The sequence below is a fragment of the Aythya fuligula genome, chromosome 13 (genome assembly GCF_009819795.1).
Source record: "Aythya fuligula isolate bAytFul2 chromosome 13, bAytFul2.pri, whole genome shotgun sequence".
NCBI lineage: Eukaryota > Metazoa > Chordata > Aves > Anseriformes > Anatidae > Aythya > Aythya fuligula.
The window spans coordinates 3956902-3971374 of record NC_045571.1 but is presented as its reverse complement, the minus strand read 5'-3'; the positions used below and the strand labels follow the sequence as shown (position 1 = coordinate 3971374).

General features: G+C 49.7%; 1 protein-coding gene across 3 annotated transcripts in view; it reads left to right on the top strand.

Annotated features, from left to right (window-relative positions):
* The first annotated feature begins 217 nt into the window (after nt 1-217).
* Nucleotides 218-14473, top strand: part of AMOT (angiomotin) — a 60857-nt gene continuing 46601 nt past the window's right edge. Inside the window, exon 1 of one of the 3 annotated variants that reach the window (XM_032196284.1) lies at nt 218-402. The gene's annotated coding sequence lies outside the window, so the exon portion shown is untranslated. Of the gene's footprint in view, nt 403-3770; nt 3800-11241; nt 11556-14473 lie in introns of those variants that run through there. The other 2 variants (XM_032196286.1, XM_032196283.1) reach the window with 2 other exon arrangements.

Below are 14473 nucleotides of genomic sequence, written 5' to 3'. Positions count from 1 at the left end.
CTCACAGCCTGGAGGGTGTTTCTGAAAAGGACTTGAACGCTTTTAGCCCCTCAGTTGCCTGCTGCCGAGGAGCTGCGGGGGGACCCAGCAGAGCCTGACGGGGCAGCTCCGTCCCGCCCATGGCCGCCTCCCCTCAGCCGGGCGAGGCGGAGCCGGCCGTGAGGAGGAGGAGGAGGAGGAGGAGGAAGAGGAGGGCGGACTACGCCTCCCGGCAGTCTCCACAGCGCCCGGCCCAACGAGGGATGCCGGGTGCCGTAGTCGGGGCCGCCTGGTGAAAGTTAATAACCGAAGGCGCCTCCCCGAGCTCCGCGGCGCCTCTCGTTGCCATGCCGGCTTTGTCGCCTCGGCGGGGGCAGCGGCACGATGGATGAACGGGCGGCCGCCGGGGCAGGCGCCCGCCGGGTAAGAAGCGGGAGGGGAGGAGAAGGGGAGGCTCTGGCCGCCGCTCTGAGGCCGGCTCCGGGAGGGGAAGGCGGCTTCGTGGTGCCCCGGGTAGGGCCCTGCCCGCCGGGCTCGGAGGCAGGTGCGGCGGGGAGCGGGGGGACGCGGCCCCGGCCCTCCCCTCGGAGCCCCCCGGCCGCTCGCCCAGCCTGAGGGAAAAGCCGGCCTCGGACACAACCCCCGGCTCCCCGCTGCCCCCCCAGAGAGGGAAAAGTCCCTTCGTGGGAGGGGAGAGGGCTGCGAGGGTTTGCTGTGGGTATCCGCAAACCCTCAGAGGAGGGAGCGGAGCTGTCCCGACCCTCCCCGGCTCCGTTTCCCAGCCCGGGGGTGTTTGTGCTGCCCGCAGCCCTGCAGGACAGGTCCCTGCCCTGCCCGGTGCCTCCCGACCCTGCTGGCCCCCAGCACCCGCAGCAGCCCCGTCCCCAGATGGAGCGGAGGTGACTCCAAGTCCTCCAGCTCTGCGAGGGGAAAGCCTCAGCGTGTGGGTGATAAGCCCACAGTGCTGAACAGCTCTGCTTTTGGGGCCTTGCCCTGTACGGAATGGGGTCCCACCAGCCCCCTCAGGGCTGGGGTTAGCTGTCCCTGCTGCTGCTTGGCGGTCTGCCCTCAGGTGCAAAGACTGTGCCTTTTGTTGGCAGACCGATTCAGGTAGGCCTGTAAATAAATGTTCGCCATCGGACTTGCCATATGGTTGAGGCAGAACCACGGTTCCATCTGTCTCTCTCCCAGGATATCTTTTTGATAAAGGTAAGGGCCGGAAGGCTGAATCTTTAGTCAAACAAGAACTTGGTGTGTGACCTTAAACGTCTGCTGCTTTTGCTTGGTGCTGTAAATAGCCCGAAATAATTGAATCACCAGCATATGGTAGGACGCTCCAGCATCTCCATAGCACAGGCTCCTGGGGGGCTGCTCTCACTTTCCACAACGCTTGGGCACAGGTTCCTTGCCTGGGATCCTCCCCTGTGCAAAGCATACAGATCCTCATTCGATATTCAGGTTAAAAGTTTCTGCGTGTCACCTCTAATAAATGATCCTCAGTTCAGCCCTAATGCGATAGAAAATAACAAGTTCCATTTTAATTCTCTCCTCATCTTTATTCCACTTTTTAATAATAATTTTTCATTAAGCCGCTAATCCTGTCCTAGCACTTCTAATCAGGAAGGCTCAAGGTGCTTTACAAAAGAAGTAAGAATATAATTATTCCAATTATCCTCATTAAGGCCGATATTCTTAACTTTTCAGCAGCTTCCACAGATAATATAGGCCATAAATAATTAAGAGTACAATCTAATTAAAAGAAATCCCCAGTCGTAAACCAGAGGGCTGCACTGAAGTAGCCAGCCTTCAAAGGCATGGCCTTGTAACCTAATCTCCCTGATCAGAACAGCAGCTCATTAATCTGCGACTCCTCACTCTCCTGACCTCGCTGCCCCCGCAGCAGGTACATCCAGGTGCCTGTGCAGGACCCCACAGAGGGAGAGGGTTGTGACAGAAGGCATTCTTGAGAGCCTCCTCCTACAGGATCCCCTTATCTGGTCGTTTGAATAAAGGTCTGGTGTTCGGAGGGCTATCAAAACCTACAGTCGGAACTGAGCGAAGGTAGGCATGGAACTAGTTCATTTTTTTAGCGGAAGAGAACTAGTTACTGCAAACTAGAAATGTTGCTCAAACTGGATTCCAGAAGATACAAAGAAGGTTGTGTCCTGGGTCAAGCTCCTATGCGACCTAAATAGTGTTCTGACCCACAAAACTCCCCGCACGCCAACTTCCTCAAAGTCAGTGCGAACTGTCCTGGCTGGGAGCTCGGGCTCTAAACTGCTCCTACTGCAGTGGGTCTCTGTATTGTTACACCCGGGTGTCCCCGCTGGAAGCTGACTGTCTCAGGACTGCTGTTTATCTACAGAATTCGCCAGCAGGGCTGCATGGGTGAAATCCTTGCTCTCATTCCAAATACCTGCTGTCACACATTAGTTACTCTGTGGGAATGTTTGTGCTCTGATTTGCGGTTACGCAGCGTTCGGTGATGACCTAATTGCAACATTCTCGTTAGGCAGAGAAATTGGAGTTTGGCTTTATGGTTCGCCTCGCTAAGGCAGCCAGTGCTCTAGAATACGTCTACATCAGTGCTGCCACTTCAGCCCCATGTTTTGTGGGGGATCACAAGGCTGAAATGTGTGCCTCTAACAGCATCTCACACTGCCATTGTAACGTGTAACATGTAACAGCAAGCGTGGACCATCTTGTAGGTAGAAATGTCTGGATCTGATGAGCTTCAGCAGCTTTCTTACCACTGAGGAAACCACCTGTGTTAGTGTGGCCTTGGGAAATTTCCTTCAAAGTTGGCAATATGCGAAAAGAGCTGTGAACAAAGCTGGGAAAGGCCAGCCTGCCTTTCTGACCCTCTCGTGAAGAGGCTTAGTCTTGGCCATGGGGATGTCAGCGTAGTTTTCAGAGGTAACTTGAAGGGATGCTGACTGCATGTCATGTTAAAACGAGTCCCTGAGACCCATGGGGTCTGGCAGAGGCCTGATTTTGATCCATCTGTGCTGTAATTTCTTCATTTGTGAAACTCAAATGTATTGTGTTAAACTGTAATTGGCTGGTGTGCTGGGGTATCTGAATAGCAAGGCATGACTTGGGTGCCAAGAAGTGCTGGTGGTACTGGAAATGTGCTGTGAGTGAGCGGGGAACCCGTGGAAGTGAGGCGGCAGGGAGTGCAGACACCTTGAGCTGCAGAAAGAGGGTGAGAATGGGAGAAAGGGCCAAAGAACTTAAATAGAAAAGAAAAAATAGCGTGTGGGGCAGATGGCACACGGAGAAACATGGAAGAGCAGGCCTGGAAGGACACGGGGACAGAAGGAAACCACCGGTGTTCACTGGTGTGGTGTGGACGAGGCTTTGCAGCTGCTTATTGTAATGGTCTCAGGGAAATGTGGTGCCGCTTCTGGGAGGGAGGAGGGAAGAGGATTCCTGGAAAAGTGCGCACACACAAAGAAGCCTTTGGTTTCTTCCCTTGCACATTTGTAGAGAGCTCACGTCTTTCCCTTACCCCAGGAGACATTCCCATTTCCTTTCATTTACCGGTGTTTGGAAGGCGGAAGGAGATCAGGCACTGTTGGGCTCCCTTATTAACTTAATCTGTGGGAAGCCCTACATAAATCACTGAATTTCCTCGTCGTGATAGGACGAGATATTTGTACAGTGAAGTCAAACAGAAGATCGAGGTTCCTGCGCAGGGAGGCTTTGACGCTGTTCCAGTCCTGTGCCTGTGACTCTTACGCGTGCGTTTCTTTGAAGTCTGAAGCTTAGGAGTCTGCATTAATGATCAAGGGACCGAGCTGAATATGGAATTCGAATGGTACGAAGGTAAAGGTGTGGGCATGAATGTGGGAAGAGAATGTTTAAGAGTAGTCTGGCATGTATAGTTAATAATAATATTACAAAAAAAGAAGTCAGCGTGTTAATTTCCTACAGTTCCTCAAGTTCTCAGGGCTTCCAGCATCTTCGTGTTTCATGTGGATCAGTGATCTCCTGTCATGTCCGAAATTCCAACTTCCTTAACCAGTGGAAAACTCAAGGTTTGAAGCCTTTTGCCGTTTCTTATGATGGGAAACTTGCTCTGATCCCTTAGCAGGAATCTCTGTTCCCCACACAGTGTTTTAGAGCCCTGTGCTTGGCACTTGGCTGTCGCTCTCCGTCCCACTCTGCCAAGTGTCAGTGATCCCTGGATGCTTACCGAGTTCCTTAGGGCTCCCAGCAGATGCGAAGCGCTTCTGAAGTTGAGATTTGTCAGGAACAGAATGCATTAGAACATTTATTTCTGACTTTGACTTACGACTAGGGTAAAACTTACCTATTTTTACCACTGTGTTTTTTCTCTGTAGGGCTCTCAGCTGTTTCTCTAATTCAGGAGCTCTTCTTCCTGTTTTTTTTTTTTTTTTTTTTTTTACTGCCTAAAGTAAAATAGTTAAAGGAAAATGCGGCACGTCTGGCTAAACTTAATATACAACTATCTCCCGACTGAAACAGTGAGATAGGCCCTTGGGTTCAATTTCTGACCCCCCAGTTTTAACCGATTTTTCCAGAGCTCCACCCTAACTGCTGCTTTTTCTTAATTGCAAATAATTCCTCTATAAGGATCGCTTGAATTCAGCTTTCTGGGAGAGCCTGAGCACAGATTTCCAGGCTCGATATTCAATTCTCGTGTTATATAGGGCCCTTATCAGGCAGACTGCAAGGTGAGGTGGTATTGATGTCCTTTGGGACATGGAGCAGCTCCCTGGGGGACCTGCAGAGCAGGGCAGCTCGGAGCTTGGCAGCCACTCTCCAAAACTGGCTTTACCCTGACAGGACTGCATTATAAATCCTCATGTATTTTTTTTTGTGCATGAGATTTCTTTATGTGGGTATTTAATACCATAAATGAATATTTATGGCGGTGCTTGAGGTCTTTGGATCAGGTATGTCACACAAAGCTCTGACCCAAAGCCCACTGTCGCCCAGCAGAAAACCTCATCTCTCACATTGCTCTCCCCTCGTGCCCCCAGGGATTTAAAAATACAAATTATTTTAAGCAGTTCAACATGTACGGAGCCTTAGTTTGTTAGCTAGAGCAGAATGTCTTTCCACAGCGATGTTCAAAATGAAAGAACAAAAAGCTACCTTGAAAAATAGCCATTGGGAAGCAGAGCAGCAAAAGCCAAGAAACTTGAGCCCTTTGCTAATGAATGCTCTGTCCTTAACTCACATTGTCTCTTTTGTTTCCCACACTTTCATGAGCTGCACATGGATTCAATTTGCCAGTCTTTAACCCTTCTTGCCAATGCCTGATCTGCGTGTAGTTTGGAAACTGGGACAGCTGTCACTTAGGTACTTGGCTTTGGGTTCATTTTATTTTATTTTGCTGCCGATCTGTTTGTCCCCGCTCCGTCTGCGGCATGGATGCAGTGAAATAACCCACAGGGGTGTGGACAAGGCTCGGGTACAGGCTGGACAGAAGGAGACAAGGCTTTGGCAGCCTCCTGGGAAAGGGTGTAACAGAGAGGGCTGGGGGCAGGTTGGCTTGGATGAAAGCATCGCAGCGTTTCCACCACGACTGCCGTCAGGGAAGATGTTGGTGCTGCACTAAGACTTTTTTAAGAAGAGCTGTTTTTCTTGGCGTAGCTCTAAAATTGATGGAAAGTCAGAGTGGAGCCAAGGGATTTGGCATCACGGGAACTTCTCACACCAGCTTGCCTTTGTGCTGCAGCACAGCAGAAGTGCTTTCTGCAGAGCGAAGCATTAAACATCAGATGTTTATTTGCACCAGTGAATGATGATTGCCTGTAGTAAATACACTTCTTAGTGATGACTGTATTGTTTCCAAAAACATAACTAGCTCTTAGTTGCTGTTTGCTGAATTGACAGGGTTCTAATTAATCATCCTTTTAAAACAAAAATGGCATTGCACGTTCAAAAACATAATGCATTTTCTTTTTTCCTCTAGATAACTCCTGAACAAAGATCACCAGCAGAGAGTGCTGGTGCTCTTCCAGAATCTGCAGCAGATTCTGAAGTAGATTGTAAAATCAAATCCGACTTTGTTCCGTAATTCTATTTTTAGTTTTTCTTTTTTTTTTTAAATAAAATGTTAATCAGCTATCTGTTACTTGATTATCTTGCTGCCTCTAATTATCAATCTTTGCAGCTCGCTACAGGAGAAAGACAGCTTTTAGGAGAACAACTATGTACACAGAAAATCCCTAATTGCCACTTTTTCAAGCAATTACAACAGAATTTCATATATCTTGTTCTAATGCATTTGCTCTTTTTTATGCATAACATCTCTCCTTTCATTCCTCCTCTTTAATTTCATGTTAATGAAATTAAGTAATCTGTTTACTATTCAGTACAGCTCCTCTCTAGTGGGAGAAGGTGGCCGTGCTCCTACAATCTGTAGAGCTCTAGCATCTGTGTGGTGCTCGCTCTATCACCAAGATCCTTTTTTGACCTGCTGAGGCAGTGGGAGATGGCTTTTGGTTGGGCCTCTCCCAGATCTCAGTCTGATTTTGACATTAGGATCAAAAAAGAGTTGCAGAAGCTTTACATCAAAAAGGAGCACTGGCCCTGTCCCCATGGTGTTTGTCAGTGTGTTGGCACCATTACTAGTCCTGGAGACATGACGGTGGTGAAGCTTTTTGGTGTTAAATCAGACATGTTTTTCCCCTCATAGTATTTGTGGTCAGATCAGGGTCATTAAATCTGTTTTTGCTGCAGAACCTGCTGTAATCTCACTCTCATGTGATTTCATACATTCTTTAGTCATCGAGAGCAAACAAAGGCTGTGTTGAAGTGTAGGGCCTCTGTGCCGTGCTTCACTCTGATCCAGACCTGTTGGGAGCTTAGGGAATCTCCTAGTTCATTTCAGCGAAATCTGAAGAGAGATCTTAGGAAAAAAAGAGGTGTGAGAAGCAACGAGTGCAGAGGGACGAGGGAAATGGTCAACTTTCACACGTTAAGGACCTTACTATACAGTAGGCATCATTTAAATGCTTACAGCCCTTCTGAGGGAGAACAAGCATCTTGTAAGGAAATCTCTGTGTCCAAACTGACCCCGCTGGCCTTATTTTGCCAAAACTGCATTTAAGTACAGGACTGGGCTGTGAATTCACATAGAGCTAAGCTGAAACGTTTCATTTGTTTTTTACAAAGTTGGCAGTTGTTTACCACTCTTCCAGCGACACCGCCTGCTTCCAAAATGCTCCATAAAAAGGGGGGCAAGGTTCACCGGTTAGAATAATTCTCTTTACAGGTGGTACCTGATCAATCAACTCATGGCTGACACGTCTCTGCTGACCTCTGCATTGCGTCTCTCTGCAGTGAGCCGTCCCTTTTCTCCCCCTTCCTGTGCAGGCCCTTTCTTCACCCGAGGAACCATGCCGAACTTGAGTTGCACTCCATGAGAGGTACCGGCAGGACTGACATAGTTTAAGAAATCTTCACACGCAGCAGCACGCACAGCCCTAGATGAGCAGGAGCTGTGGGATGGTGCAAAGCTCAGCAGAGACGTGAGGTTGTCCATGCAAAAGCCTCTGTATCAGCTGCTTCCCTCCCAGGAGTTATGTGGTCGTTACAGTTTCATTATATAGAATCAGTAGAATAATTAACTTATACAGAAGGACACAGTAAGTGCTTAGAGAAGGACGGAAGAATAGGTAGTGAGTCACTATTCCTGCTGCTCTTGTGTTTTGAAGAGAATTTTTCTAGCATTTTTTCTGTTTTTTTTTTCCTAGCAATTCTACAAATGTTTTATGGTGGTAATTTCTAGTGGTGTTGGCATATGAATATTTGTCATTGCCATCTGTTGGTGAACGTTAACTGGTTTTACATATAATTCATGCCTCAGTCTCATCTCTGCCAGATTGATTTCTGTATTTCTTCCTCTTCAGAAGATGTAGCTGGTCTCCAGCTGCACCCAGTGGCAGGACCTGAGGGAATTTTTCAGGGTTAGTTACAGCTCAGGCCTGACAGCAGCAATGTCAGATCCTCTGAACATGACTTAAAGCTGGCTGTGCCTGCCCTGGTGCTGGCTAAACGGCAGCAAAAGCTGCGACACTGCAGCAGAGCCGTGTGTCCGAGGTCACTGCGTGTGCAGGTCCAGTGGCCTCCAAAAACCCCAGATCTAAACTGAACGCCCAGCCCAAACACTTCACCCTCCTCTTCCTTGGTGCCTTCTCCACATGTTCCTTGTGATTATGTGGCTTTGGAGTCTTCTGATCTTACTTTAATCTGTATGCCCTGGCATATTTGTTCACTTTTTTTTTTTTCATATTTGTTCATTTACCTGCTTTTCTTCTTCCTTATCTGCCAAACTATTTGACTTCCGTGGCAGGGGAGAGAAAGAAATCTCCCTTGTCACAGTTACCCGTTCATAGCTCCTGCTCACCTAATAAACTTAGCCTCATCTCCTCTTCTGAGTCTTTTTTACTGTGGCTTGCATTGCTGTTTGTTTACTGTGAGGCCATTATTTCACTTAGCAGTGTATTTACAGACTAGACAAAGAATTCCCAGCCTGGAGGGGTGTGGGGGGAGTCCTGTCTGGCCCCACGAGCTAAATGGCACTTCTGAGCCCTGTGAAGGGTTTATTTTTTTTACTTGCCAGAAGAAAAGCGCTGTTAAACTGGCGCGGGATCAGAGATGCACCGAAATTAATTTCCCCCCCTCTCAGCCACACTGAATGAACGCAGGAGTGAGCGGCGATTCCTCCCCGTACATGAGGGATAATATCAGCAGCTTCCTGAGCTCCAGCTGCTGAGGACAAAGGACGGCAGAGCTGCAGCGATTCCTGGAGGGAGGAACTTTAAGATGGAGGAATTTTAAAGAATGCCAAGGACAACCTCTTAAAAAAAAAAAAAAAAAAATTGTAGGTGGAGCAATTCCAGGTCATTCGAATGCTTTGTAAGCTCAGGATTTATTTTCCTCCTTTGAAATAGTTGCCGTTGTGGCATTTATCTTTTGCACTTTTTAACACACCGCCTGTGACCTTTGTATGATTGCATAAATTGGCCCGAGGATGCTGGAACAGTTATTAGGAACCCCTTTCTTATGTTGTTTCCTGAATTCCCACATTGTGGCGTGATGTGTGTATGGAAACTGCTCGCTTCCTCCCCTGGCAGCCGTTCAGACAGCCCTTGTGTGCTGCAGCTCCTGAGCGCTGGGCTGGGCGCGAGCTGGGTGCAGGGGGGAGAGCATTTGAAGAGAGAGAATTTGGATTTCGTGCATCTTTGTTCTTTTCCAGTTCCGATAAAGCTGTTATCTCAATTGTGTGGGTTATACACGAGCAGCGCTAGCCTTCTGTAGAATAAACAGTGGCAGATGACTTGAGGTTAATGTGCCTCGGGCACGGCTAGCTGCTTTTCAGAGTCTGAATGAAGCAATATTTTCACTTTCCGTATGACTCTACCTTCTTCTCTCTTTACTCCCCACTCTATTTTCTTACAGCATGTGGGAGGGAGACGAGATGTGTGATTGAAGCTTGCTTTCTAACTCTTTAATTCACTGTAGCTATATATTTCCCTTACAACTCCACCCCACAGCATCTAGGAAATATGTGCTTCATTAACTTCTTCTGTCGTCTTTTTTTTTTTTTTTTTTTTTTAACATTTGCAAACTGTAAGGTTATGGGATGTTAATGAATTGTTTACATGTGCTTCTACATTTGTTCCACTGAATAGTTCCAATGCATGAATATCAATTACAGGGGAAAAAATAGATGTTTATATACACTGCGTTTGGGATTTCTGAAGTTTGACTTCCTGAAATCTTTTCCAGATCCTTCTTTTAAATGGGAAGAGCTGCGAGTGTTGGAAAGGAGTCATTTCCTTAGAGCAGCTGAGGGGTAGATGGCTGAATCAAATTCTCTCATCTCGCACGAGGAGCCCAAAGGCACTCAAGTCAGTGGGCCAGGTCCCGCCGTGTGAGGATTTGAAGTGTGGCCAGTTGTGGCACTTTTCATTCTTTCGGAAATGGATGTTGAACCTTACCAAGCGTGTACCACTTAATGGGCTTAATATTTACATGGTTAGGCCATAGTACTGTACTCAGCCTGCTGGTGACTGCTTCTTGTTCACCCTTCTGTCTCGAAGCCGCCTGTCGGTGCTCGTCCTGCAGCACGGGCAGCAGTGGCCCCAGCGGGAGGGCTCAGGCACGTTGTGTGACAATGTGGCGGTGAGTTGTGAGCGAGGCAGGGGACCGAGGTTTGTACACACGTTCTCCCCTGTTGAAGGACCAGCTTGTTACCTGGGGCCTTGTTTAGGCCAGGGACTTGCCCTGGTTGTGGCGTGGGTCTGGGGGAGGTGAGAGCTGCCTACCCCATCTCGCAAGCAGAGCGCTGCCCCTCGTAAGCAGAGGTTTGCAGCCTGCTGGTGCCCCGCTTGCTGCCATTACCCCGCTGCTTGCATGTTCTGAAGTAGGGAGACCGGACCGAGGCTCTTTTATGGACACCGCATTTTGGGATCCTTTGTGGGGAGATGGACGCAGAGGACGTGCGTGGTTTTTGTTGTTGTGTGGAGGCTGGTACGTGTTTAAAGTCAAACTGCTTTTCAAGTTGAAATTCTGTGTTGGCTGCGTGATCCCAGGCGCTGAATCCTTCATCAGAAACCCCTCTGAGTGCAGTTACTGCCTCTTAGCAAGTGACAAAGTGCCAAAAAACCAAAACATTGCCCACAGGGCGGCAGGCAGCGCCCGCTCCCCCTGACGGGGCGGCGGGACCCGCGCCTCAGGGGCGCGTCATGGCGGGGCCGGCGGCTGTGGGGCTGCGGCTGTGGGGCTGGGGCTGGGGCTGGGCTTGGGGTTGGGGTGGTTGGGGTTGGGGTTGGGTTTGGGGCTGGCGTTGGGGCTGGAGCCGGGGGCGGGGGCGCTTCCTGCCCGCCCTGGCGGAGCCCCGGCCCGCGGGGCGCCTCAGAGGGAGGCGGAAGGAGGCGGAGGAGCGGAGCAGCCCGGCCCCGGCTCTGTCTGTCTGTCTGTCCGTCCTCCTGGCCGTCTGTCCGGCCGGCCCCGCGGCTCCTCCGTGCTCAGGTACCGGCGGGGAAGGAGGCGAGGAGCGGCCGCAGCCCGGCTGCCAGCCCCGGCCGCGATGCTGAGGGCTGCTGCCCGCTGCTGACAGCGCCAGGCTCCGCTCCCTGCCGCCCCCCTTCCCCTTCCCCTTCCCTGCCCGCCTCGGGTTCCCACCCAGCACAAGGCGGATTTTTTTTTTTTTTTTAATAAAAGTCGAGCCGCTCATCCGGCCCTCGCAGAGCGCGGCTCGGTGCTGCGGTTGACAAAGTTTGCGCCCTCCCCTCCGCTGGCGTTGACACTGAGGATGAAGAAGGATTTGCAAGCAAAAGCGCCCTGAAACACCACATCTTGTGCGGGGAGCCCTGCCGCTGGCTGCTCGGGTCGCCACCTCCACCCTTTGCCCCCGCGGCACCCACCGCTGCCCTTTGGTCCCGGGGGTAAAAACCCAACGGCAACAGCCAAAAACCCGAGGAGAAGAACCGCCTCTGGCAGCGGGGAAGCTTTGTGTGACCGACCCAAGGAGCTGCCGGTGTCCAGTTGCTGAAAGGCAGAAACCCCTTTTGTCTGCAGCGGATCTGGAGGTAAGAGCCCTGCTCGTGGCGCGAGGCGCTCGGCGTGCCTTCCTGCAGCCCCGGGCGTTTGGCCATCCTTGCCGGCTCCGTCCTGCAAAGATTGCTCTCCACCTTGCAACACCGACACAGGGAAACTACGCTCACCTGCCCGTTCCACCACCGGCAGCGAATATTAGCTAAAATTATTACTTGTGTGTAATCAGAGTAAAATTGGGTGCGAGTCAGGGAGTGGGTTTGCGTCGGGCTGTGTTTGAAAGCAGAAGTGTTTCTCGCGATGCTCTTTTCAGAAAATAATCGCAGGCATTGTGCTTGTAATCCACGTGTCAAGGTTGTCTTCGCTCGTCATGCTTCACGAAGTATGCATGTGTGTTTACGTATGCGTGCGTGCACATAGGGCTCCCACGAGCAGCTGAGACTCCTTGCTTCAGACTGGAGTTTGTTTTACATTAAGTGCTTTATTCCTGGTCTCACAAGGTGTAGAAGCGTTGAGGCCGTAATTAAGGTGTATGCACATCTTAGCAGATTATCAAAGGTGGCTGGTAACGTGCTTGGTGCTGTGCAGTGAACGTGAAGATATGTTTTCTTTGGGTTTTGTGTTTTTAAAGTAAGGCTGGGAACGCAGCAAGGACATGTGCACATAATAATTGGATGGAGGCCCAAGCTCTGTGCAGGGAAACACATTTTGCAGCATACTCCTTTCTCTAGGGGCCAAGTGCTGGATGTGTTCTGCTTTATAAATGATAATACCACTGTGAATTTCTGATTTTTTTTCCTTCTCCCCCAGCTCTGTGTCCATACCCACTTCCTCTAGGCCAACATTTCATCACCACCAGGCTTTTGTGCAAGCGAAGGACCTGTGGAATTTCGTGTGGCTCGTAGCCGGACTCCTTCTTTGCAGGGAGGATTACATTGTTCCCTGTGGAAACACACAGCATCCATCCCCCAGCAGGAGGATCTGGCTGTTTGTGTAGTGGAACCAGCCTTGACATCACGCTCTTCCCCACTGCGTGGGTTTTTCCTGTGGATGATACAGGAAATGCTAAATACTGCTCTGTTGCAGTCCCTGTGCCTCTTTCTTTTTTTTTTTTTTTTTCTTTCCCTCCTCTTCCTCTCCCCTTGGAGGGATTTCTCTGGGGAAAAGAAAGTGGAAAAGGCGTTCTGTTCCCCCTGCGGAGGGAGGGCAGAAAGTCAGCAGGTGCTCAGCTGAGGGACCCTCGGAGAGCTGTAACAGCTGTGAGGGTCCGAGCAGGATCTGACAGAGGACGTGATACAGGTTTTGGCTGCTGTCTCACCACCTTTGGCTGCCTGTGACCAGGTCTCCCCACCAAATCAAGGGTGGGGATGCAAGAACCATCTTCTTGAGCTTGTGCTGCAGCTGTGGAGTGCTGGTAACACTGCACTGGTTGTTCAGGACTGATACAGAACTATGAACCCTATCGTCAAGACCATGACTCTGTTAAATCTTTGGGTCACATTTGCTCCAGGGCTGCCTTGCTGCCTTCTCCTCCTAGCAGTAGGGTCGTGAGCTGACCCTGGAGAAATCTGTCCCCTGGGAGAAGTCTCAGTTGCAGGTTCATCTGGGGCACTTGGTCTTCCCTCTATTTTTCTCCAGGATGCTTGTTTGCAGCATAACCTCAGCCCTTAAAACATTCTTGGGAGCCACAAGCACAAGGCAGAATGATTTGTTTCCTCTTCCCTGAGGAAAGGGGAGGATTTTCAGGAGGGAAAGGGGTGCCTGCTCTCCCCACAAGCTCTCTGTTTCTGCGGGCAGCGCTGCCTGCCCTATTGAGCTGGGCAGTGCAGGTAGGCAGAACGGGCCGTACGGGGGGACACGGGGTTGTAAATCCCTCGGTGGTGCCGGCACCTCATCACTTTGGACGTGTCTGACCCGACACGTATTTGAGTTTTGCTGGCTGGGCCATACACTGATAGCAGGGCTGATTATTCTACCTGCTTACGGTGCCGCATGGCATCGGCTTGTGCTGTATATCTTGAGTCAGTGCTGCTCTTTCGCAAGGCAGGCTTGAGCGCCTCTGGACTAATGTATGGCCCGCTTTGTGCTGCAGAGTGCCGCAGCGGGGCCACAAGGTTTTCATATGCCTGCAATAAGAATGTATAAAAAATCCCTGCAGTCTGTAATACAGCTCAAAGGGCAGCTGATTTAGATGTGCTTGAGTGTTAAGGTCAGGAGATCACATTCCACAGGTTGCTAGATGAAAGTTCTTGAAGAGGGTATAGCATAAATATTTGATTCGTGGAGAAGGGATTGGTGCAAATCCTTTTGTCCCTGCTCCAAAGATATTTTATAGGCAAAGCACAGGGCAAAAAAAAAAAAAAAAAGAACCAAGAAAAACTTACAGCTGCTTTGTGCTGGAGGAAGTGGAATGGTAACACAGAGGATTGTTGTTGAATTCCACTGAAATTCCTCTCGGATACCCCATCTTCAATAACAGCGAAGGGAACTGATGTTTTTAAACGTAAAATGACTCATAATGCATGGGCTCTCGAAGTTGGGTTTAACATTGTATGCAAACATTGCCAGCTGGTGGGGATCTTTCTGGATAAATAAGAACTATATTTGTACAAGAAGGCTCGAAGGATGTATTTCAGATGCATCCTGATTAGCATAAGCCATTCACTTTGTAGAAGAATAGCAAGAATCTCAGAAGTGGCGATAATTTAATAGTCCCCTTGTTCTCTTTCTTCTGTCCTTCATCGGCAAACTGACCGATCTTTTTATTTGGAAGGAAGGTTGTGTTGCCCAACTGCCACATTTTCCCAATTGTGATGGTGAAACTGAGCACTTGCAACCCCCAAGTTCTCAAAACACAAACCCTTCTCCCTCTTTTATCCCTTCCTTTCATCTCCAGCTGAGTATAATGTAGGGCTGGTTTTGTGTGTGCTTGGTTTTATTTTGGAAGGAACAC